The sequence below is a fragment of the Amblyomma maculatum genome, chromosome 4 (assembly GCF_055883805.1).
Source record: "Amblyomma maculatum isolate TAMU_Amacu chromosome 4, ASM5588380v1, whole genome shotgun sequence".
Lineage (NCBI taxonomy): Eukaryota > Metazoa > Arthropoda > Arachnida > Ixodida > Ixodidae > Amblyomma > Amblyomma maculatum.
In genome coordinates this window covers 63,852,973-63,870,294 of record NC_139347.1, presented here as the reverse complement: position 1 = coordinate 63,870,294, position 17,322 = coordinate 63,852,973, and the positions used below count along the sequence as shown (strand labels likewise).

Below are 17,322 nucleotides of genomic sequence, written 5' to 3'. Positions count from 1 at the left end.
TCGTGTCCGACTCTTCGTGACCCTATGGACCATGTCACGCCACGCTTTCCGGTCTCTCACTATCTTCCTAACGTCACATAACTTCATCTGCAGTGCCTCGAGGATGCCATCTAACCATCGCTTTCGCTGCCTACCCGTTCTCTGGCGACCCTCAACCTTTCTCAACATCAAATCTTTCTCCAGCGATGCAGCTAGAAACATTTTTGCACAACACACACAAGAAACTAATTTTGAGCCAGTATCAGCCAGCAATTGTGGCTCCAGCCGGATAAGTAAGACGAAAGAAATTCTTGACTTTTTGATAAACGGCCCAGCAACAAACCAAAATTGCAGAATTGCACTTAGCTTCGCTTAAGACCTTAATGGCGAAAGCCTGTCTTCCTTCTTCTCTTTTTCCTTTCTTCCTCTCCTGTCTTCGTCTGCTCCTTTTTCTAATTCCGTATTTGTGTACTCGGTGTAATTTCATCACTTACTTTTCTTTGGCTTCATCGTCAGGACGTATTGCGACGCCCTTACCGGGAAGTTATGTTGACGTCAGAACCTATTGCGACGTCTCGCTGACACATGTAGCGAAGACACCTCGCTAACACCTCTCGCGGAATGTTGCGGAGAGATCTCGCAGACGCGAGATATTCATCGTGAGCCTAGAAAGGCTTTCGCATTAAAATATAAATGATACGAAGTGAGCTACAAACGTTGTTTTAGACTCTATTTTACGTTTAAAGGAGTAAGTGTGGCTTCGGAAACAACTTCTGCAAGCCGAAACTTCAAAGAAAAATAAAAAACACCACCCACAATACAAACACGCTGCCACTGAACAGCATGAATGTTTTTCTTTGAGAAGGCTATGGGAAGCACATAAAAATTTTATATCTGCTGAGTATCACGCGGTCAGAGTTCAATAATACGTTTTAGTCTCGAAACCACTGGAGTGTTCACTCAGCAGCCGCTGTCTGCCGCCCGTCACCAGCTGACGGCTCGATCACTTCCTTGTAGTACGTGACAAGCATATCTGTCATGAATGCTCTAAGGCGACCCCCAGTCATCTTGTCCACCGTGGTAGGAGGCTGAGGGACGACTACGGAAAACCGGCCACGGAGGCATGCCAGATAGCTTGCAAAGTCGTCCTGAAGATCTTGTTCGTGCATGTAAACATGCTTCAGCGGCACCTTTTCCGTACGGAAGAGATGCAGGGCATAGGTGATGGCGATCTTGGTAAGCACAGTTACGGCCTTGGAAGCCAACGCATCCAGCGGTTCGGTATGCTGCGCCTTCAGCAAGGATAGCTTCCGGTGACGAAGCGACAGCGCTCGGAACACCTGGTACAGGCAATCATCCTTGAAGCGCGGTATGAGGTTCAAGCAGTCGTGGCAGTACTTATGGGTCCGCTCGTCACGCCCAACTTCTGTGAGGACGGCTTCAGCGAACGCTTCGCCGATGGCCGTCAGGAGCTGTGTGGCCAGCTGCCACGATGCTACGGCGCTGCCCAAGCGGCACTGCTGGAGGGTTCTAACGCGTAGCTGTTTCGACGTTGCCCCTTTGAGAACAAGCGTGGAAGCGCGAGACATGACGGCTTCGAATAGTGCGTCCACCACACGTGTACTTGGGTCGAGAAACATCTCTAAAACGCTTTCAGTCAGCTGCTGACGGACAGATACCACCAGGACTTCGTCAGCGGGTTCCTGGACGATCTCGGGTTCACCGACATTGATGAAGACAAGATACTGGAGGACACTGTGCGTGATAAGGACCAGGCGGTACAGCAAGCAGACGGAGACGTCACGCGACGCATGGAGCTCGTGCCTTTCAGCAGCCAGTGCTCCGCTGTCGACGTTCACATCATCTTCGTCCGCTTCGTAATACATTTCCCGCATCCTGAGATCAGTCCAAGGCCAGTCTTGAATGGGAAGCACAAGCTCGCGTTTGTTTGACTCCACTTCGGTGCCCAGCACTGCGTTCCTGGATTTGTCTCTCAATGTTTGCATCTTTTTTACAAACTCGGTGGCGTCACGAGTATGTTGGCTAAGACCGCAGACAACCGGGAACCCAACATGATCATTCACTTCCTGAAAGGCGTGCATTGCTTGAGACAGGATGTCATTGAGATGTTCTCCGTAAATATTGGGTGGCGTGAACGTGACTCCCGCTACGGACAGCAGGCGACCCAATTCCGGAGGCCTCTTCAGCATTTTGTGTTGCAGCCATGTGTGGCGCGCTATACGGCAGTAAGGCTCCGTGAGTCGTCTCGACCTCACCATGAGTTTTGGCTGCCCACAGTCGTATCCGAAGGCAATGAGGTCGCTCGTGACGTCTGTCACCCTGTTGTAGAGCCTGAAGACTGGGCAAAGCACTGTCTCGCGAAGCCTTGTCTTGTGGACGAAGTAACCTTTGCTGGTGGCAAAGTCCCAGAGCCATCTACTCCGTGCCAACCGATACTTAGTAGAGTAGACGAGCACGGGCGTCGGTGCGAAGGCGGAAAGTTCATCGCGCATCTCGAGCACAGTACCGATGTCCTAAAGAGCGGCGACGGGCTCCCGCTTGCAGCTACTCTTCATCTTCTGCTCCCGGTGCGAAAGGTCCTTAGATCGCTCCCTGGAAGCTGCCGAGGCCACGCCACGGGACTGGCTACCGCCGATCAGCCTCTGCATGTTTGCACAGCGCGACGGCGTGGCACACGTCTTGTTCTTTTCCTTTTTCCTCTTCTTCTAGATGCTCGAGGTGCTCGAGATGTACGTGTGGTCGGTTGCGTGTGAAAGTACGTCGTCTTCATTAATGTCGGAGAGGCCAATGCCAAAAGCCTGACAAGTTGCTGTAGAAATAGTGAGTGTCACGAAAGCCCTTTAAATTTAGTTAACGGCGCTCAGTATTTTCCGTAAATTGAAGTACTTTACACGACATTTCGCTTCAAATGTTATTGACGTATTACGTCAAATACGAGCAGCCATCTTTGAAAACTTTGATGGCTGTAAAGAACCTCGTTAAGGGTTGTTAAAACGTGGCATAATTGTAGTGACTCGACGGCAACGCGTAAATTACGTTTGTAGCCTTTTCCTACCAGTACTTCTGCTTGACATTGGTGACACATATGAATAGTTTTGGTAAATCTATGTGTGAGGTGGATGTCTTGTGTACGTTTAAAAAAAAGCATAATCTATAATCCAAGTGAGTACGCTCTGTTACTTTCGTTGCTCAGCTGCTGCGATTACATTCGTTTTATTAGCTGCCACATTACACTTCAGGGAGGGCCGCATAGACGAATTAGAAAAAAAGAAAGAAACGTGTTTGCGTGATGCGCACAATAAGTGTGAAGCTTTAAAATATAACACATTACACTTCCGGGAGGGCATAGACAAATTAGAAAAAAAAAAAAAAAGAAACGTGTTTGCGTGATGCCCACAGTAAGTGTGAAGCTTTAAAAGATAAACTTACAAACTTTTTTAAATGTGACCCCAAACTTGGCGCAATCAGGCAAGAAAGTTAGTCAACGATGCACATGCCCAAATTCTAGAGAATGCTTCGTATTATCCTTTCAGATTCTACTTGAAATCAATAGCCGTGAGGCGCTGAGCAAATATAACTCAAAGGTGATAGAAGAGCTAGCCGCTCACTTCATCACAAGGTGTAAGATACGAAACACAGCATGTTTGAGTTTTTTTCACTTTGATGTAGTTTATGATGGTCTCCGCGAATGCATGGCTTGCGATTGTCTCAGTCTGTTTAGCCTGGTCTGTTGCTGCAGGAATAACTGGCGTGGTAGGGCTAAGCCTGGTAAAAGATCGGTGTGACTATGATCAAGCACGCAGATCCTCGACTTTAACGTTTTGAAAGTCACATGTGTAATTATCTTTTTATACATTTTGCTTTATGTCGTCTTCATGGAATTTAGGTACTGATCAACATGCGGTAATGTCTGCTAATTCAGAGAATGGGAGCTACAGTTTTGATATGGTATATACCCAATATATTGAAAGTAATTAAAATGTCTTAGCTCTTACGGTTCAACACGGCTGCTGATCTGTAAATAACGGTAAGCAGAACCCCCAATTTTCAGTTCTCCAGCCTAGAGGCTCAAAACAACGATCTAAATTATTTAATTCTTTTGCTGACATAACACGTAACTGAACGCAGCAAAGTTTGCATTAATTTTTGTGGATCACTCGAAAAATCAGCGCTAGCAGAGCGGATTCATTCCTTAAACTATGTGCAGATGAGTTGCCATGTATATTTGCTAACTAGATCTGAATCCATGCAAGGACATTCTCCGAAACGAAACATATCTCAAGTGCTAATTACCACCAAATTACTCCGTTCTTAGACAGCATACGACCCCTTCTGGAGAAGTGGATGTTTAGTAGGAAATAATATGGAAATTGTGCACATTTCGGTACACGCGGTTCTCCAATACGTATACGACTGTAAAAAAAAAAGAAAAATGCCTTCTAAGGGATTTCATCGCATCGTAGCTGCCTTTACCGCCTGGCCACACCAGGAGTGATCTTCACTGGTCACCTTTTGACGTTTTTTTCCCAGGTAATTTTAAGTGCCGAAAGAAAAAGTACGACCGCGTTCCAATAGCCCGTAAACCGAATGAGAGACCAGTAACCCTGGGCTGACCAGATGGTTCATCGAAGCGAAGCAAGCCTATTACCTCTCACCTCGTTGACTACAGTAGTCGTAAAAGTCAAGAGGCAGTTGTGGCAGAAAGGGAAGATTACGTTGTTTGGGCTTGCACCCAACTTCACTTCGAAGCTCAACAAACAGACGCGGTAAAGCGTACCGAGTATTTGGTTGTTAACGACACAAAAGTAGTTTTGATGGCTACTTTTTCTCCGATGTTTCAAGCTCCTAGCAAATGACATTTATATTAGTTGTTTCATCCCGTGCAAAGAGCTGTAAGCAACCAGCGCTTTATTTCGCGCCCTTCATACGACTTCCACCCACGTGGGGTGAAAAATATCTGCACATCTCTCAATCGCCTTCGAAATTTTGCAATGATGTCATGCATGTTTTGAAAGCGATTTTCCAAGCCAGAACTTCGGCCGAACGCATTGACCTGTACAACAAGACCATGACAATGCTCTCCCGAGTAATAAAAAGAACTAATTAGGAACTTGATTGTGGGATACGGATCTACGAGCACGAGAGAATAAACCAATACGAAGCAAATGATCTTGCGAAATAGAACCTCAGGTGAGCCCTTGGGTGGCCTCTGAATGCTGCCTAAAATACCGCGCTTAATGAAATCTGAATTTATGAAAATAGGCAGATATTGTGTACCCCGAAGTAAATAGATAATTTTAATCCGCTGTTACAAATTCCTCTGCCAAGTTCTTTTCTAATTCGTTTTACTTTGCTTTTCAGTATATCACAGATATGATATTCAGGATCGCAAAATACAAATGCATGCTTATTGTCACGAAAAATTCTATGAAAGCCTATGGCAGTTGGAGGATTCAACAAACTGCCAACTGCATTCAGGGCCCTACAATCAATGCGAAGCTCGCCTGAGGGGTCACGACTCGGGCATTATTCTTACCACGGCAATGGACCACCAAAAAAAAAAAAAATAAAGCCATCACAGGAGATTCCAAATTGCTCTTTACACATTCTTCTCACTTTGTCGCCTAGAATGATCGCACCTCCTTAATAAACGATTAATTGTTTTACTTAATGAGAGTCAGCCTCGCGTGGTGCCTCAGGCTTGAGTAATCAATGTGGAAGGTGCAGTCCCAAACTGCAGTAGGTTCACACCGCGCTTGTGAAGTGTTCTAGATAAGACCAACAAAGTGGAAATATTTCCCAGGAAATTACCTTACTGCAACTTGTAGACTCCACTGCTCTCTCCCTGTTCTTGCTTTTCAACAATATGTCTGTGCACTTGTGTCGTCATTAATGATGTGAAAACTCTTATCAACCTTAGCGCGACCAAATCTCTGCAATATAATTACGGATCATATGACATCTGTCAGGAGAGCATCGTCTCGTAGATGATGTCATGATGAATATCCTTTATTGTAGCTTCTAAACAGCCGAGAAAGCTTGGATAGTTTTTACTTAGATCTGCACTCGAGAATATAGTTGACAAAGCTTAACCGCCACGCAGGAAGTGCTTGAAAAAAAGGATCTTTCAGGCCTGGTCTGAACTAGAGTTCAGAGAAGCTCTCGCAGTAGCTCCCACATCCTTGCAAAGGGCTAAACAGTTTCGTGAAATCACCGTTGCTCGCCTGTCAGCTAAGAAAATATTCAAACCTGAAATTCTCGAAAAGCTGGTTCTCAGCGGTCGTTTTTTTCTTGAAGCCGTCTTTTTTTGTTTGTGCACGTAGCTAGTCATAAAAAACAATGATAAAACATTTCCAGAAATGTGTGGAAATCGTAGTGGCGCGCGGTACCAAAGAAAAACGTATTTCATCTTGAGGATAAAATCTCTACAAAGAAACCACGGGGCAACATTTAAACGTAGTTTTAAGAAACAAGTAAAATCAAGAAGGAAGAGGAGGAGGAGGAGGAAACAACTTTATTTAACGCATTACATTAAGCGTTAAGAATGTCCTTGGCCAGGGTCACCAAGGCCAACTGATCTTGCAGCTGGTCAGAGGCTAACCATGCCCGCCACGTTGGGGGAGGAAGGTGCGGAAAGTGAGGAGATTGGAGGGCGACAGGGCATGAAAAGATGCAATTCTCCAAGTTTGCATAGTGTTCTGGGCAATTTGGGCATGCAGGGGAATGTATGATTCTGTATAGAAAAGATCGGGCAGGAGTAAGCAGTGTATTTAGTTGTATGCGTCTAAGAATGCGGATTTGCGTGGTAGTGAGAGATTTATCAGTAAGAGGAAGTGTACGGAGAGTTTCTCTAATGTTGTCGTAGTGAACGTTGATTTCTTTTTTGTAGTGAAGAGTAGTGTTCCACGTTGGTGGATAAGGCCAGGGAATCCCAGGCGCCCGGTGTTGAAGTTCGCGGGCGAGGCGATGCACTACCTCATTACCTGGGATTCCAGGGTGACCAGGAATCCACCTCATTGTTACAGTGTGGGGACGGAGTTTGGTAATAGCTCTGTGTAGATCATCGTGTAGTTCTTCAGGAATGCGACCCGTGCGAATGGCGCGTATAGCTTGTATTGAATCAGTGTATATGGTATATCCTGAAGGGTTAGGGGGTGCTTGTGCGAGGTCTTGAATACTGGTAACTATTGGTAGGGTCTCGAAAGTCGCTGTAGGAGGAGGATCTATGTAAGGACCGAGGGTATGCGTCACTACATCGCTACAGCTCTGAATTGAGTAAGTAGCCGCTCCGACATTAGTTCGTGATGCATCTGTGTAGATGATCGTGGAATCTGTTGGGTGAACATGGTTGGAAACGCGAGCGGAACGTCTGCCTGTGTTAGTGTCGGGTGCAACGTTTTTTGGAATGGGGATTATTCTGAGGTTATGCGGGAGCGAAGAAGGAAGGGTAATTATAGGGAGGTCTATAGGTTTGAGTGCAACCTGCTGTAGTATCCAATGTCCTTGTTTGGTGCTAGAAAGACGTGCCATTTGCCGGTCGCGATGTTGTTGTATGAGGACTCCCAGGGGCAAGAACAGCCCCGTAGAGTATAGGCGCTCCGTGGACGTATGTACAGGGACGTTAAGGGCGGCCTTGTACAATATGTGAAGCGCAACCTCAATCTGATGTCTTTGGCGACAAGTTAGTGTAAGGTAAGGAATCGTATATAAAATTTTGCTAAGTGCTAATGCGTGGACAAGCTGCCTGACTTGACCCTCGCGTAGCCCGGCGTGCTTATTGACTATGCGGCGAACTAGATGCGTAAGCTGATTGCAAACTTTAACGGTTGTAGATACATTGGCCTGATTGGTTGACTCATGGATATGAAGTCCGAGGATCCGGCAGGATGATACACGAGGGATGGGGTGACCTGCCATTGTGAGATTGATCAGCTGGTTATGTTGGCGTTGATAGCGAGTTTTTGCAATCAGCAGCAATTCGGATTTTTCAGGTGCGGCAGATAGCCCTACTTTATCAAGGTAACTAACGACTGCATCGATACCTTGCTGTAGGGTCTCCTCTACTGCTCCAGGAGACCCAGAAGTGCACCAAAGAGTGAGGTCGTCTGCATAGAATGTGTGTTTTAGGTTTGGGATAGACGCTAAAGCACGAGATAGGGGAGCCATTGCAAGGTTAAAAAGAGTGGGTGAGAGAATAGCGCCCTGAGGAGTACCACGTGTGAGGGGGAAAGGATCAGATATTGAATCGGGGAGACGGAACTTGGCCGTACGGTCGCGGAGAAATGCTGTGAGGTAGCCATACATCTTTGAACCACAGCCAGTAGAGGCAAGGATGTTTAATAGAGAATCGTGGGCAAGGTTATCAAAAGCTTTTCGCACATCAAGGGCCACTATGGCTTGGATCTGGGAAGTGGGCGGAGGGTCAAATTCGTGCGTGAGGAGAAAAAATAGGTCCTGAGTAGACACACCTTTTCGGAAGCCAATTTGTTGAGGGGGAAAGAAATCTATGAATTCAAGATGAGTCTCGAGCCGATTGAGCACCATCCGCTCCATGGTTTTTCCCAGGCATGATGTTAAAGAAACTAGGCGGAGGTTTTGAAGCGCAGGTTTTTTGCCTGGCTTTGGAAGTAGGGTTATGAGTGATTGTTTCCAAGATGCTGGGAGTGTGCTTTCTTCCCAATGTAAGTTTATAATGCTCAGAAAATTTTCTTTGTCCTTGTCAGAGAGATGTCGAATGAGTGAGTATGTAATCTGGTCTTCACCTGGGACTGACTTCCGCTTTAGCTGTTCTAGCGCCCAGTCGAGATCCCAGAGGGTAAACTGCTGATCGAGTTCTACATTGGAAGCACCAGTGTACGGAGTATAAAGGCTGGGTAGGGGAGGAGGAAGGTAGAGATGGCGGAGTTGGGCTGTTAAGGCATCCGCGCCTAGTTGAGAACAGTGCTTCTCGAGAGTGGGAACAGGCGCCGGTTGAGGCCCGAGTAGTTCTCTGAGTAAATGCCAGATTCTTTTTTTGATTTAGTGTGCCGTTAATGGTGTTACAAATTTTGTTTCATTGATTGGTGTCAAGTGTAACGCAGTGTTCTTTAACCTGTCGCGTCAATTCGGTGACTCGGTCGGAGAGGCGAGCATTGTTGGGCTGAGTACGAAGAGTGCGCAAGAGTCGTTTCCGCCTCTTCCAGATGCGTACAAGGTAAGGGTCCGGATTATCTGACGGGGCTGAAGTGGAACTCTGCTGCGTAGCTTGTTTCGGAGCATGCTTGAGTGCTTTTGTCCAGCTCTGAAGACTGCCAGTAGTATGAGAGGTATCGCGTATAGTGCGAAAGGTATTCCAGTTTGTGTGGGAAATTTTACGTTTACGCGGACGGGTACGGCTAGGGACAGTGATGTTATTCATGTAATGGTCGCTGAGCAATTTTTCATCTGTAACTTGCCAGGTGACCTCTCGCAGTCCGCGGCCCACTGTGAGGTCTGGCATGGTGGATTGTTGGTTCCTGTAACCTTCCCGGGTAATGGAGCTTGAGATGTTATAAACAGTTAATTGAGCTCCGTTTAATGCGTCGTTGAGTATACGGCCAGGTCGGAAGGTGTGTGGGTAACCCTAGATAACGTGCGGGGCATTAAAATCCCCACCTATCAAGAAGTCGGAGTCTCGAAACAATCTAGGCTTGCGACGAGCCATGGCCTCTTTTATTGGCCAGAGTCGATTTTTAGTCAATTTTTATCGCTCTTAGTTTTTTGTTTCGTTTATTTTGACGCATGCTCTATAATGATTAACTTACTGTTCAAGCTGCATGAGTGCCTGATGACCAGGCGAATCAAAGTAGGTCGAAACCCAAAACAGAGATCCCGTACTTCACGATAATGATATAACAGATGTTTTCATATGCAAAGTGTAAACATATTTCCTGCATAGTTCTTCCAACCTATTTTTGCATTTCCCCAGAAATTATTACTAAAAGCAACATAAATTTAAGTACCTGATCTAGACAGCATGGTTTTTGTGTTCAAGAGTTCTACCTTCTTTAAAACTATTCCCCAGACGTGACAATATTAGTTAAAAATAAAAGGGCCGCCTAACGCTGGTGGTCTTCACTCTGGACGCAGCTGTGTGGTTTGAATGCAATAAGCAATTTTACGAACACCATCCTCAGAGACTAGCCTTCATTCTTACATGCGTATCTCTCTACCACGATTTCTCCTCAAGAACGCAAGAGGCAAATAATCCAATTTAATGCGTCTCCTTTTCTGTTTTATTGATCAGAGAAGCGGCCATTACAATTTTACAGCACTCACGAAAGAATAATTGGCCCTGATGAGTGTCACGTTTATACGGGCTCTTTCTAGAGCCATTTGAAACGGCAATATCAGTGCGGGCACTTGAGTGCAGCAGAGCTGTCTCCCGCTTTTGGTTGTGCGCATCGGTGGTTTTGTTACTACTATAGCTGAAAGAAGAAAAAGAAAACAAGTTGCGGCTCTTACCCTCTTGGTAGAAGAAAGGCTTGTTAAGTGAACCAATTTTTATCCTTATTTCCTATCTGCTCATCTATTTTGATGACTTTGACCTTAAAAAATGTACAACTAGCGCGAATAGAGCCTAACGAACTTTTTGAATCACTCGGTGTTTCTTCAGTGGCTCGTTCTAAATTTGTTTGCCTTTTTCTTGACACCCATCACTTAGCCCCTACAGTTCGCCTCCAGCCTTTCCCTTATTCCTCTGAATCCTATGCATTTCTCTGTCTTTGATTAACGCACACGTCCCATCACAGAGTGCAATGAAAAGCACCCGAACGTCCTTTGGATTACTACAAAATGGACAAAATCGCGCAGGAACTGATACAAGTTCAGGGGAAGCCTACTGAGAGCAAGAAAATAAAATCTACACAAGCTTTCTAGTTACATTCTATCTTTTCACAAATATAAAAAAATCTAGACAAAAGAGAAAAGTTAAATGACGTTAAAAGTGAACCAAATAAATTCTGATCAGACTAGAGCACGAGCAAGTGCTGCTCGCCGCGAGCCGGAAAATGAGCCGGCTATTGGGCGCCGTGCCGTAATTAGAAAAATAAAGTAGTTTTCTGGTAATTACACCGCCCATGCTTCTCTCCACTGTCCATTTTGATAGAGTCTTGTAGCCTTGAACGGTTGGCGAAAAAAAAAATGAAAGGAGGAAGCAAGGCCCTCTTAAAAAGGCTGCAATTTCAGAAAAGTCGGAAGGACCTATTTAAGAACCCGAAATGTGGTGGGGAAACATCTTTTCTGGAAAGAATATTAACCCATAGACGACATGTGATGCTACATGTTCCTTACTCACGTTCATTAGGTTTTAGAAAATTCATCACTGAATTTAATATAAGTGTCTTGAACACCACACCAAACTAGCAAATTTTGTCAATGCTCAAATTTACGCGGCCACTTCAATACGGTTTGATGACTGCAAACAACATCCTTACGACGTAGAATACCTGGGGCCGCATTTTACAAGCATGCTTTTGAAATAAAAATTCATCTCCTTTTTTTTATTTCGGGTGCTGTCAGCGTGATGGCAGCATCACAGCAAAACAGCAAGAAGTCAGTCACTGAAACCCCAAAATGGGCAGTCCCTACGGCTAACATAACCATCGCTACTCGTCACTCCCACCGGTTGACCACTATCGGCTGCAATATAGAGGCCATGGCATGGTCCAGGCGCCAATGAGGCAATGACTTAGTTCCCACGGATACTTGAAATCCTCAGCCACTGCATAGTCTGTCGACTGGATGTCACTGGATGAGAGGAAACGGTACGAGAAGACTGGATTAATGCGGAAATAGAATATGTTCAATGCATCGTTATGAAATATTGACCTTAGGTTTACCTCAGGTTCCTGCTTGCCCATAGCCACAAGGAGTTGCGATGAGCAAGGCTTTTGCCGCATAACATCTGGATGCTTTGAAAAAAATTCAATTTGCCCGCGGACGCTCTTTCTTTGACAACACTACATTTATGTCTTAAGCAGTGTTACAGTGTGCATTTTAAAATATTATTATGCACTCGGTACGTAACGGGGATATTTATTTACAGTGTGTCAACTGAGAGTTCCTAAGGCACACCAGCTTCCGCTTTCTCTCTCACTCTTCAGCTTCTTCCGCCTTTTCATGATGCCTCAATGCATCTGACACTTCCCCCTTCGCATACGAAGCCCCCAAGAGCCGGCATGTTAGGTTGGGTGTCACTCTCAATGGCACATGATATCACACAGTTCACGTCATCCAGTCACTCCAGAACAACGAAGGGCACGCTATAGTGTCACAGGAGCTTATGGCATAAGCCACGCTTGCGTACCGGCGTCCGCAGCAACACTAAATCACCGGAGAGATAGCAAACGTGCGGGCGTCGGTTGTAGTAACGGTCATTGGAGCGTTCTTGTGAGGCCATTGTGAAAAAGAGACCAATCAAAAAAGGACAAGGACAAAAAGAAGAGACGTACACCACGACGGCTGGTGTACACCCCCAGTCGTCGTAGTGTACGTCTCTCCTCTTCGTCCTTGTCTTTTTTTGACTGATATCTTTTTCACAATGTACCAACTGGCCCAGATTTTCAATCATTTGTGAGTCCAGTGTGCTTAGGCGGCCAATGCGGCGAGCTTCTTAAGCTATGTAGCGGTGACAAAAGGCTTTGTTTGAAGAGAGAAAGGGAGAATAGTATCGAAACAGCTGCGGGGAACTCGAGAATAAAGGAGGTAAAACGGACTGTAGCCAGTCGTCTCATGCTGCGCAGTGCTATGCGCGTATGTAATGAAAGGCAGGATGTCATCGTAGTTCTTATGATTATAATCGACGCGCATCGTAACATGGGGGTCAGAGCGCGGTCGGTGCAGTCAACAAGCCCACACGTTTGGGGGTGGTATGGCGTTGAATGGCGGTAATTGCAGGTACTCAGACGAAGAAGTTAATCAAAAACATCAGCTATAAATTGATGTCCGCGGTCACTGATGGGAACGCAAGGAGAGCCATGTCGCAGGACGAAAAATCACTGAAGAAACAGGGGCACTTCGGAAGCAGTGGCTGAGGGTATAGCGGCTGTTCCTGAATACCGAGTGAGGGCGTGAACACATACTACTATCCATCAGTTACAGCTCGAAGACCGAGGGAAAGGACCCAAGAGAGCAATGCCCACCTGCTCAAAGGGCGCGGTCGGAGGTGCGATAGGATGTAGCGGTCCCGTTGAAATCGTTCCTGTGTGTGGTGAAACTCTCCGAGAGACACCTAAGTGGCCACCTTTGGCGTTGTCCTGCATGATTTCAAGAACAGTATTGTGGAGATTTTCCGGCACTACGAGATGAAAATGCGCAACTCCGGGGGTAAAATTCTTCTTGTAAAGCATGCCGGCACGAACGCAGAAACATGCATCTGGTTAAGCATGAGCGTCGGCGAAGAGTGGTCTCAAAGTCTGATCGTTTCGTTTCCTTTTTCAGTCACGAACGAACATTTGAAGATCAGGATATTTTGCTGAGATAGGCACCATGCAATTATCAAAGTTGTCACCGTCACTGCCAGTTGACAAATCCGGCAAGCGCAAAAGACAGCCTGCGCCGGCGTGATGATGGCCCCTTTTGTATGCTATAGTGAAGTTAAGTTCTTGTAGCCGCAAAGCTTATCGGGCAAGTCGGCAGCAAGGGTTCCGGAGAATTACAAGCCAACAAAGCGAATGATGGTCAGTGACGACAGCAAATACATTTCGATATAGGTAGGAATGAAATCGTTGCACCGCGAAAACGCTGCTATGCGCTCCCGTTCAATAATGGTGTATTTGCGTTCCGACTTGCTCAACGAACAACTTTGCAAAGCGAGGCCTTTGAGTGGGATGAGCACAGTGCAAACGCCCACGCCGCTGACATTGCTGTGAAAACTTAGATGGGGGCAGAAATGGCGTAGAATAGGTGCTGATGTCAGAAGGAATCAAAGATGGCGGAAAGCAGAATCACAGTCGGCAGTCCAGTTGAACGGTGTATCCTTGCGTAAAAGGCATGTGAGCGAGCAGGCGACGTAGGAAAATGTGGGCACAAAGCGCCGAACATAGAAATATAATCCTAAAAAGGTCTCAAGTTCCTTCACTGATTTCGGTGCTATGAAGCTCGCTACAGCCTCAATCTTCTGAGGGTCCGGCCGAACACCATCCTTATCGACCAAGTGACCAAGCACAATAGTCTGGCGTTCGCCAAAGTGGCATTCCTTAGAGTTGAGGATGAGGCCTGTTTTTGCAATGCAGGTGACTATTATGCTCGTGAAAGGTCTTACCGAGTATCTAAACGTCATTCAAATAGCACAACCAAAATTTTCATATTTGTCCACCCAGAATGGTGTCCATGAATTGTTCAAACGTGGCAGGCGCATTGCATAATCCAAAGGGCATAACGTTAAACTCATAAAAACAATCGGGTCTCAACAATGCCGTCTTTTTTTTTGTCACTCGGGTGCATTTGTATCTGCCAGTACCCTGATCTCAAGTACACCGAGAAAAAGTGTGACGCTGAGCGAAGACAGTCGATTGTATTATCAATAGGTAGTCGCTGATACACATCTTTTTTTATTGCGGCATTAAGTCGACGATAGTTCACACAGAAGCGCAATATATATCTATTTTTGACGAGCCGAGCCGCAATTTCTTTCCGAAGTAGCCGATTACTGCGTGCTCATTGCCTTCAACCTTCGTCATGACGTGTTTTCTTATTTGTTACAATGTGGAGACGGAAACCAAGCACTAGTTCGCTCCTCCCCGAACTTGTTCCGCGTTCTTTTCATCTTCCAACCACAAGTAGCATGTACGTACCAGCAATGTTGGAGTAAATACAGACGAACAACCACCCAAGGACTTTGAGATTCCTGGATGACGCCACGTTGGAGCATGTCGGGAACTTTTTCGTCGGTAAGCTGGCGTTCGCTCGGTGACACATGGTAGGGCTTCTGTCTGACTGGGACGAAAGGTTCATGCACTATCAATCGAATGAATGAGAGATGTGGGAATCGGTGGCGGACGATGCCTGGCGATGTCGAAAACGGAAACAAACTTGGAAAACAGGTCAATCAAAATTCGGTGCTCGTTCGTTGGCAAAGTTGTGTTTTTCATTGCCTGAATTCAAGACGCAGCACGAGGGTGTGTTTTCTCTTCAAAAGCACGATTACTTAGTGCCTCAGTCGAATTCGGCACACCGTTCTCGAAATAGGCGAGGGTCATGCAAAGGGGTAACAAGTCTGGGTCGTCTGACTAGTTTGCAGTCTACTTCAAGGTGTGGCCTCTGCTCACTAAAACTATGCAACGGGGCACCAAGACAGTTCTTTGCGCAGTTAAGAGTTGTAGATTCTACTACGGCGTCAAAATCCTCGCTCAAATTTGCACATTTGCAGAATTTGCAGAAGGCATAAAAAAAATCCTGTCTATATTTGTTTGGCAAGCATGCAAAGTGCTTGATATGTAGTTCTTTGTGGATATTCAGGAAAATACACGTCCCATGTTAGGGTACCCCTAACGAATTCTGTTTTATATTGTTTGGCATTAAATATGAGGCGGAAGAACAAACTGGGGAGGTACGCAAGGCATCAGTGACACAGTCTTAGTGGCGGCCATCCTTGCTTCTTTCGGTTTACCTTTCACCTATGAGCTGCACTGCCATTGATGACAGTGAACAGTTAAATAGGCCACTGCTCTCTTCACCTTCGCCGCGTTGGTTATTCATTTTTCCTTAGATGCTGTTTGGTGTTAGTCGCACCTTTGATTCCGCATGTTTTCCAAACAACGTTGATTTATACCTAGTTGTCCACCTCTAACGATAGCAAATAGTAGCAATATGTACCTTCACCTACAAATACACCCTTCTCCAGCTTCCGCTGTGAAAACGCGTGCGTGCCTATTTACCGCAGCTTAATAATAGCCGTCTTTGTTTGCTGATGAGCCCCTACCGCTGCAAAAGTTGCTGCTGGTATAGTGCGATAGCAGAATAGTTTCAGCGCACCTAAGCATCGCTTTTTTTATACATCTCTTGGTTCTTTCAGACACCGCCTATAAATGCCAATAAAGTAAGATATTCTCCCAACAGATACCGATCCGAAAACTACCACACCGCTGTTCTAAATACTCCACTTCTGTCTCCTACCAAAAAAAGCTCGAGCAACCTGCAGACGCCACATTGACCTGACGACCTGTTTTGAGCCAGAAGTAAAGAAACGAAGAAAAATCCGCCTATATAAACATGTGTAGTCTTGCCCCGCTCAGCAGCGTACGTGACCAGCATTCGAAGCAGCATTTATATTCGGTTTTCTTTTTTTTTTCTTCAAGGAAATGCTTCACACATCCGTGCCTTGCAGGAACTGATGTTTAGAGGTAGGAGTTCCGCCGTTTCCGACTACCGACCATGCAAATAGTTTCCTGTTTAAAGAAACAACGCGATTCCAAATTACGTGCTTATTTTCAGCTCAATTATAGTCGTTGGTATTATACACCTTTGTAACACCATTTCTCAATGCTTTATTGGAAGAGCTCTCAGATTCATGTTTGCAAATGAAAGCGGCAAGAACGAAGGCTTCATGTCGTTTTGTGTGAAAAATAGCTATATGGATGTCCTAACTAATCAGTTTTTAGCATTATGAAGCTAATTTCTGGCACTACGACTGTAAAAGTGTATGGAAAGAGTACGCAAAGTACAAAACAATTATAAATAAAGAGAAAACATAAATAATGGTTGAACTGTATACTGTCGCTCTTTCGCTATAAATACATGTATAATTTAAATTTCAGGTGACAGGCAAAAAGCTGAAAAGCAGTCTATGCAGGCCTACCACTATTCATCATGGTCCAGGATTTTGAAGCTTTTCAAATCAAATACCCTTATCTTCATGTCATAGCTCCCGTTTAAAAAAAAAAAAAAAAAACTGGCACGGCATTTGGGTATTACAGCTCTTTATTCTGGCCTGCTAGGACATGGCTCACAGTCCGATGATAAGCCGTTGTTTGTGTAAGGCAGCTAGGCCCACAAAAAGAAATGAGATAAATGTGGGCAGCTGCGATGAGCCTCGGTTTCAAACCCGCAGCAGTGGGAGGAGGGGAGCTTTGTCGGACACCACGCGTAGGGCTACGCTATCGGCGCAACCGATCCCTACTCTCTGTTTCGCTGCGCGCTCGCATCTTGACAGTTGCACCGAATGAGAAGCCGCGTTTCACTGGATCCAAACGCAGCTGCGGCCGTGCGGATGAACCATCGTGTACGTTTTTCGTCTGGAAAATATATCGGAATGTGACAAAACAAGTTGGATCGCCAAATATCCAAGCAGCATCACGCAAATCA

The 17,322-nt window shown here is 45.7% G+C and overlaps 1 protein-coding gene and 1 pseudogene across 2 annotated transcripts in view; one reads left to right on the top strand and one right to left on the bottom strand.

The window, feature by feature from the left end:
- The window catches only part of LOC146191257 (uncharacterized), a 93,097-nt gene that overhangs the window by 4,404 nt on the left and 71,371 nt on the right, over nucleotides 1-17,322 (top strand). The window lies entirely within an intron of this gene.
- Nucleotides 760-2,830, bottom strand: LOC146191258 (uncharacterized; annotated as a pseudogene).